The 9,069-nt window shown below is 38.5% G+C and overlaps 1 pseudogene across 1 annotated transcript; it reads left to right on the top strand.

The window, feature by feature from the left end:
* The first annotated feature begins 300 nt into the window (after window positions 1-300).
* On the top strand, window positions 301-6,542 carry LOC144641227 (MAM domain-containing glycosylphosphatidylinositol anchor protein 2-like; annotated as a pseudogene). The gene is made up of 8 exons (XR_013568523.1): window positions 301-480; window positions 1,069-1,209; window positions 1,897-2,160; window positions 2,743-2,824; window positions 3,141-3,263; window positions 3,771-3,901; window positions 4,839-4,968; window positions 5,837-6,542. The product of XR_013568523.1 is annotated as an MAM domain-containing glycosylphosphatidylinositol anchor protein 2-like (transcript).
* Window positions 6,543-9,069: the final 2,527 nt, after the last annotated feature.

Here is a 9,069-nt window from a genome sequence, read left to right as displayed (position 1 = left end):
GAATGGCGAGGTGAATATGACGTCATAAACCAGAGCTTCTTAGCCAATAATATAAGAATGTCGCATTCTTATATTCACCTCCTCAATTTAGACTAATATCTAATGTCCCTTTAGTGGTCCACGGGCGGTGAAACACTCGGATTAAACCAGTAGTAACACTAAAAGACCAGATTTAACTCAACACACAAACTATGTGCACCATTTACTGACCATAATTCTATTCGGTCATACAATGACATCAGCAATACTATAGTACCACTTCGTGACTGTAACGTGTTAACTTTCCCGCTTGCCTAACAGTTCCTGTCAATGGTCACTGGGGCCGCTGGTCCGAGTGGGAGTCTTGCAGTAAGACATGTAATGACGGCGTCAGAAGACGAGTACGGACATGCACCAATCCTCCACCGGCTCATGGCGGGAAACCTTGCCCAGGCAGTGAAAATGATAGTGAAATGTGCATCTTAAAACGGTGCCATCTTGGTGAGCTATATTAACAAAGCAAATAGTGACGAATTTCAACAATAGTAGAAGGTCCAGTAAATGATATGTTTAGTTTACTACCTGCTTTTATGTAGATTTAACAGAGTTTACCACTTGTTGAGTATATTTTACTCATGTACCAGAATCTTCTATTCGCAACATATCCCCTCTAGATAGAACTCTAAATTCGTAATTAACCTCCGCCAAAATAACTACTGCGTCTATTTTCAAGGTAGTATAATAATAAAGGAAAAGAATCAGTTGCATTTTCACAGAGTGGTAAGTCATCCATCGGAAGTGCTGGTTTTCGAGCTAACTATTTGTTTTTCAAAATTAATTATCTGCCAGCCGCATTTACCTACGTTATGCTCTTGTTATTTATTTTTATAGGCGATTTATCACCCCTCCCCCTCTCCAAAAAAGGGCCCTCGTGGGCTAAGCGTCAGAAACGTCTCGGTTCACATAGGGTACTACATCCATTCTGACGTTAGCGCGGTATATTACTAATAACTTGTCTGTGTTTCTCACAGAAGACTAAGGATCCCGTATCTTCTTTAGATTTTAATACCCTATTCCCTTTATCGACAGACAACGACGACACGGACTTTGAAAATTCCCGCCTGGGGATGTGGCGTAATTCGTACACAGATAACCTCAACTGGGACTTTAATCGATTCCACACACAAACCGTAGACACAGGTCCTATGAAAGATCACACAAGTGGTCTAGGTAATGTGTTATTTGCCTTGGTTTTCTCGCTTTCCATTAGTAACAATAAATCGCTTCAAGAGACCACAAATCTCCCTGTAGCTCGATGGTTAGGATATTCAACCGATGCGCAAAAGATCATGTCTTCGACTCCTGTCAAGCAGGACTCAGGTTTTCTTCTTTATCCTGTTGCAACAGGAATTACATCTTTGTCAGAAATCGAACCCGTTAAAAAATAATCTAAAGATAAATGTAAGCCACAATACATGTTTCGCATGAGACCCATTATGCGGCGAGTTTCAATTTCGTTCCTGGATTTTAGTTTGATTTTTGAATCTTTCTTCGATAGAAGTTTTACTTAATATTTGGTGTGAGGTTCATTTGATCAGTTCATTGCTTGATATTTGATTTTGATTTCTTTTTTTTACTGGGTATATTGTTACCACATAAGCAATTTTTTGGCCATAATACGCTATTATTTTTTTTGATATAATTAATAATAAAATATAAGAGACCATAAGAGGGTGATTTTCAAATTTGTAAAAGACGATGTAATCTATATCGATTAAGAAGTCCTTGTACAGGCTCCAAAATCGACATGGGAAGAGAAAAAAATGGGACTGATTTGCAGCCTACCATTACATAGAAGAGAAAATGGTTGATGAACTTACAATAAAAAAAAAATTAAATGATTAATTAATTTTGCAGGATATTACCTTTACGTGGAATCTTCAGGAACTCGGGCTGGCGAAACTGCTGACCTAGTGAGCCCGTGGATCGCAGCAAAAAGTGAAGGACAGTGTCTCAAGTTTTACTACACCATGTATGGCAAAACAATGGGTAGCCTCTCAATCAAGATGGAATTGTCGAATGGCAAGAGTTGGTTTATTTTCTACAAAAATGGAAACCAAGACATGAAATGGAGGAAGGGGGACCGGGAACATTGATGTCCCTTTGGGCTTATCGTATCGGGTAAGAGCAGCATATTTTCTACCATCAAACTACTTAATATAAAATTTATAATATTGTTCGTTTTGGGATTTTTCGAATTGTATCACGCTTCGTACTTTTCGAAATCTGTTATTAAAATACAAAACACTGGAGAACAACGAGAAACACGGTCTGCTGTACTAACATACAGTCAATAGCCCAATTTCGATATTTTAAAATTCAGCCTAAAACAATAGACATCACAACGAGGCTCCGGGGAATAAACCCCACAAACTCTATAGTTTGGTCCCCGGAGCCTCGTCCTGAGGTCTATTGTTTTAGGCTGAATTTTAATATATCGAAATTGGGCTATTATTTTGCGGTTTTAAAACTTGGCCAATCGGGTTGTTTGCTGCTATCCAATGTGTTTTAGTGCACATGAGCTATTTTTGTCATTGAAATTGTCTAGATTTGAATTTAAGTCATTAATAAACAATGACAGTAAATCTGCAAGAGAAAATATCTCGTTCGGAAAATAGCTTAATTGTTTAAGTTTGTAGTAAATAATAAAGATTGTATTTTTCAGCTTGATTATTCCGTGTACACCATGTGCTTTGATTTCAGCTCACAATACAATGCAAAATTGGTCAAACTGGATACTCCGATATTGCCATCGATGACGTGTACATCGACCCCGGGTTATGCAGTAAGCAAGCCGTCCATGCATTATTTCTATATTTGCATAGTTGTTTTGTTGGTCACCTCTTCTGTATCAAACTGAGTTAAGTCTTTCAAAGCGCTAGTCTCCTTGGCAGTCGTTCTTTAGGTCATCACGCATTGCTTCTCTCCAATATAAGAAAGACGTTGAGTGACGACTCAAACAATGCCTTTGATGGAGACCAATAAAGCGTCCAATAGAATTTTTTGCCATAAAAAGAAAAGAGAAAGAAAGCAGATACATAGTTTTCATGGTCACCCGTATGGCGTTAGTCTTAGCTAGCCTTTTGTCTATCGATCATCAGATTGTCAAGATGACTTTTACACCTGCCATATTTGGGCCGCTAAAGGAGAATGTTCTGCTAACGAAGTCTGGATGAAACGAAACTGCAAGAGAAGCTGTCACGTTTGTGGAGGTAAAACAGATAGTCCTATTTATCTTACATGTTTGTAGTGGGAAAGAAAACTTTTAAGTATACAGGAACGATATATTACATTTCATTACCCGCCTATGTTAAAAGTTACTTACCTAGTGATGTCGGCGTGAGTACTTGTTTCGATTACAAAAAGATTACAATGAAAACCTTTAAAGTCAATCTAAATACATGTTTTTTCTTTCTCGACATTTTACGTTACCAAATAATTATTGATTGATTTTTAGAGCGAAATATTCAATAAACTGTATCTCACCCGAAAGTTATCGAAATGGTTTTTTCTTTCCGAATATTTCAGTCGCACACATTCGGCCTCCATACATTTTTCTTATATGTGAAAGTAAGATTTATTTCTTTGCAACTATAGTGACACACATCAACTACTACTTGAAACTTCCCATCATGGGAATATTTTCTCAAAAACATTTTTTTTTACAACCAATGAAGAATTTCGTCTCTAAATTGTCCAATTACCTCCGGCTTGATGCATGATTATTGCAGGTACAACCCCCTCAAGTTGTGAGGACAGCAACAAAATCAAGTGCCCACTTTAAGGGCTAAAAATGGCGAATGTGTGAAAGAACTCCGACTTGGATGAGAAATTGGCTGTCAGAAAAGCTTTACCGGTTGCAGTAAGTACCTCAAGTATTTTGCAATTTCACTCAGTGGGGTTCGTTGCGATCAAGAAAGCTAGAAGAAGGAACACTAAAACGAAGTTTGGACCCTTACTTGCATATTAGTCACCTGCATCTGTCCAGTTGAAAGCAAATTGATTCGATTGACTCAATCGAAAATTGTTTTTATAGTATCGCTTAAGGACAGGTCATTAAAGTATGGGGTGGGGGGGGGGGGTACGATTTTTTTTTATACGTACTGATTTTCAGTGACCCACCCACGAATTATTTGGCTTAGGTGGGGCGACCCACCCCTGAAGTGGCACAGAAAAACTCAGTCCCCCCCAGCCAAAATCAGTATTGTGGACCACGCCAGAATTTCCAAAAAAAAAAAAATCGAGATCCAATTTTTCATAGCCCACCCCCTCTGTATTTCATGACCAGTCCCTTACGTTCGCCCTTTATTCTCTTGCATTTGAATTAACACTGAATTACAACTGACGACCAAGTATTTTTTGCAACATTTTCTTACGGCTTTCAGGGCAGTAATACTGTATTGCAAGTTGAGAAATGTTCTTGTGTGTATTACCATAGTATTGACTTTTGGCAAAGCATAAAGCTAATTTCTTCTTCTTGTTCGCGCAACGACACATACACGAACACGTTACTGCAAAGGCAATTTCAGCTTGTCTGGTTAAATTGCTAATTTAGAAAAGTACTGCCATATATAAATTTATGAACGGTCTCTCAATCGGGAAGGTAGTAAAGCCATTCCGTTAGCTCATCATCTAGTGAGTTGTTCGATCTGTCTGTCTTTCTGTTTGTCTGTTTGTCTGTTTGTCTGTCTGTCTGTCTGTCTGTCTGTCTGTCTGTCTGTCTGTCTGACATACATTCAGCTGGTTGATCAGAAAATCAGTCAGCCTTATTATACCTTTCAACATTTTACTTTTGGCAGGTCCTAAACCATCCACGTGTACAGATTCAAATAAAAGTTGTCCCCTATGGGCCCAACAGGGTGAATGCACCAAAAATGCTATTTGGATGAAGCCTAACTGCAAGTTGAGCTGCAAGCAGTGCTAAGAGAGGTAAAAAGTCGTTATAGCTTAAATCATATTGCTTCATTTTTTAATAAACATTTTCTTGATCGTGAATTGAAGATAGCAGTTTGTCTGAAAGAAGTCTATATAAAAACAACGATATACGTATACGGCTCCTTCTAAGGGCGCATTCATATGGTCTCGGGTAGCCCAGTCGTCAATCTTCTTTCCCAGTTACCCTGGTCAAGCTATATTTTCTCTTTTCTCTTTGAAAAATTCAACCAACTCGGGTGGGCGAGCTGTCTTCTGTCCGCAGGAAGGGTAACCTTGGTAAGCAAGACGATTTTTTCTCATATAATAAAAACTTTGGTTCGCCTACTCGGGGTAACAAACGGCGTGGCGAGTATAACGTTATGCCCATATTAAAGGTTCCAAATCACAAATTAATATCAAAACAACAAAATAAAGCTCGCCAATGCTCACAGTTAAAGTACGAACGAAAGAAACTCAAAGGAAAAAGGATAACTGAGCATTTGAATATTGTAGCGGTTCTTCTCACCCAGGGCCAACTTTGATTGGCCTGTGTGAACAACCCTTTTGAAAGACACACAATAAAGGTGTTAAATGTTAAGCTCGGTGAATATAATGTTAAAAATGAATTTTCGTTTGCTTTGAACATTTCATCTTTATCAATTTTTTTATATAAACGGCGGCTAATAAAGTTGTGTCGGGAGAAAGGGTGTCAATAGCAATAACAATTACACCGACGTGCGAGAACACATTTTGCTATAAGAACACACTTTTCTATAAGAAGCGAGTGTCAGCCTTCAGTTTGAGAAAGACAGTAAAGAAAGCATATTTCGTGAGGTAGAGCAATGTATAAGTAGTTATTTCTATTCATTTATTTTTTTGGCAGGTTGCAGTTGGGGACCAGAGGAAGTGTAGCGGTCATAGTCTTCCTTAACATTAATATTTAGAAAACCATTCTGGGTAAAAAGTAAATAAACAGCAATTTGACCGATTGATTTTGCATCTTTTGAATTCCCCCCAATGTGATTATTCTTCTAATCCACCTAGCCAGGTTGGAATTAATTTTTATCTTTCAAACGATTAGAAGAATTATACCAGAATACAAATGTAAAGGCTGCACTCTAATTGGCAACGCTAACGCAGATAATCAGTCGCCAGTGTGCAGAGGCTAAAATTCAGAGGAAGAACATCGCCAGGAAAGTTTACGACGGCGGATACAAGCGCACAGCATTGCAATGTAAAAACAAGCTTGACAAAAAATTATTCTTTCACCGAAGATAGCGCAAATACTGACAATAATGTCTCATTGCTAAACGCTTGAAAGCCCTGCTCTTTCGAAGTGCTTGATGATAGACACTCGAAAAACAGAGATTTAATGGAAACTTTATTGTAATTTCGAGCAATATTTTTCGGTTAAATTGTAAAATATTTGTGCAAGAACCGTGAAATCGCATACATTACACACCAGGCATAAAACGTGTTTGAAACTGACACCTAGCGTGAACAATGCAATAACAAGCATGTTTAGGTGAAACGTTTTTCGTTGAAACATGTTTATTCTAAACATGTTTCGTGTTAAATATGAACGCAGCTTCAGTCGGTGAGGGTAAAAGGAGGAATGAGTTTGCGGAATGGCATGTGGCATGACTTGCGGAATGGCATAATTATGCGGAATGTAATTTACGCGGAATGACTCATTGACATAAATTTTTACTGAAAAGCGCGCCAATTTTTAAAGAGCAGCCGCTTTATTAAATACTGCGGGCTTAATGATGACAATCGATTGAAGATAGCATAGAGTCGTATGATGTTCTTCACGGATTCTACGAAAAATATTTCGGCGGCCAGTGTTTCCCCAATGCTAAGGATTTCCCATTATGTGGACAGTTTATCGCTTTTAGTCAAAAGATAAAAACAGCGACGGAAAAGCATCTGACCGTAGATCTTTATACGAACCGAAAAATGCCTCGGATACATCTTTGTATTAATATTCATGTAGCGGTTATTAATACTGTATAAGTTAAACAAAACATCGAGACAGAAAGTCCAGTTTTGGCGGATGTCATCTCAGCCTCAGTAAGTAGAGGAATTTACAAAGCAGAGAAGATTACGAACACAACGGCATATTTGTTTCGTTCAAAGTCTACTAGCCCTGCTTTTCGTTAGTCTCCTTCGCAGCCGCTCGGGCCGAAATGACGCAATGCTCCCGGTTCGGCTCGAGTGCCGGGCTGCGAAGACGACTAGAGTTTTTCGCCTCTCATTAGATGAAGACTATATAAACTCAGTGGAAGACTTAGCATTAACTTTAAAAAGCGGCAACCGACCGCCGATCGAGTAGAGCGAAACTTTCATATAGCGACTACAGTCACTGCACGGTAAAAACAAGCTATCGTATTTCAAATCTAGCTCGCATTGCAGATTTACCGATAAGGCAGATATGGAATCCGGCGAGTAATTATCACCGCCTACTTTTTGTGAATACTTGGCTTTCTCTTAGGAAAAGAAAATCATTTGCTAAACATGCATTTTATTTTACCGCAAAAATCACGAGACGCCCACACCAGCGGAGAAGCCGTGTCACGATCTTTTCATCGCTGTAATAAAAAGCTAGAAATGTACCAAAAGTAGTTGTCTTCAATGAAACCACTAGCTTTCTCCCACCCCTAGCAAGTTTTGATTTAGAAAGAAACGATTCCTGGAACAAGGCAGTGACACGGTCACACATTATTTCGCGAGCGACTAACAACACGCCACTTGCTTTTATTTATTTAAATGCGTTCTCTTCAAATGGGTTGAACTTGACAGTTGTGTGTCTTGCCTTGAAGTACGTAGCTTTAGAACGAATATCGTTCTGTATTTTGAGGCAAATAGACGAGAGTTTTCATTCAAGTTAACAGAACTTTTCACACTGTACTCAGCCAACGCCAGCTAGTCGATAATTCAAGTCCTCGGAAGCGTCACGGCAAATAGCGAAAATAATTTCTCTGCTTCTGTTCGGCGAAAATCGGTGATTTGAACGGTGAAATTATCTTTACAGCGATGTTCTATGGAAGTTTCCTCGTCCATACTGCTCAGTCCTTGATTGTTTGAGCCAGCAGTATTTAACAAAAAAAAAAAACAAACAAAAAAACAAGGCGGCTTCTCTTTTAAAATTTGGCGCGCTTTTTAGTATAATTTAAATCAATGAATTATTCCGCGTAAATTACATTCCGCATAATTATGCCATTCCGCAAGTCATGCCATAATCCGTTAAGCAAACTCATTCCGCTTTTTACCCTCACCGGTTTTCAGTGATAGACTTGCACCAAGTCGCCCTCTGTTGGCGAGCGAAGCGAGCCGAAAAGCGTACCGCGCGTCGAAGGACTTTGAGGAAGTCTACTTCAGTGACTTTAAGCTGTTATAGTTACAAAGAAAATCCCCAGTGCTATTTCTCAGTATTAGAGTGAATTCGTGTAACCCGTTTTTTTATATGCAAATGCGCCGTGTAATAATTTAAATGAGCTGTACAGGAAAACAGAAAATTGCGGACAAATCGTAATTATTTGCATGTGGAAGTCAGGTTAAAATTCAAGCATTTACCAATGTCTCCAATATGAAGAAACAGATAACGGGGCTTAAAATTTATCATGCCTTGAATTGTCTTGCGATTTTAGACAAACATTTTATATTCAACATCCCGTAAAGAAAAACACATTAAACTTGACTGTAACACAATTCTGCGCGAGCAATCCAATGGAAAGCTTTAGCAAATCACGATGGCAAACAACTTTTTGTTTAGCAAACAAAGGGATTTCTAATGAGCAGGAAAATAGCTGTGCACGTGTTCTATTACTCTTGGCAAATTTCTTTCCCATCTTCTGAAAAACAACAATGTGAAATGACTAAATCCTGCGTGATTTGAACCAGACCGCTAATTTTCGATTTAGGTTGAACATGTTCTTGAAGTGATAATAGAAAGATACGTCCTGTTTACGAAGATACTATTTTCTGTCTAACTATTAAAGTGATTTCTTTTTGAGGTTTTCTGACCACTCGTGTATTGTTTTATTGTACACAAACGCATTAAATTATTATACGACTCATTAACATATAAAAAACGGGTTACACGAATTCACTCTA

The sequence above is a fragment of the Oculina patagonica genome, unplaced genomic scaffold (assembly GCF_052425735.1).
Source record: "Oculina patagonica isolate OP01 unplaced genomic scaffold, crgOcupat unplaced771, whole genome shotgun sequence".
Taxonomy (NCBI): Eukaryota; Metazoa; Cnidaria; class Anthozoa; order Scleractinia; family Oculinidae; genus Oculina; species Oculina patagonica.
Note: the sequence above shows the minus strand (reverse complement) of the source record. Positions and strands in the feature narration are given on the sequence as shown.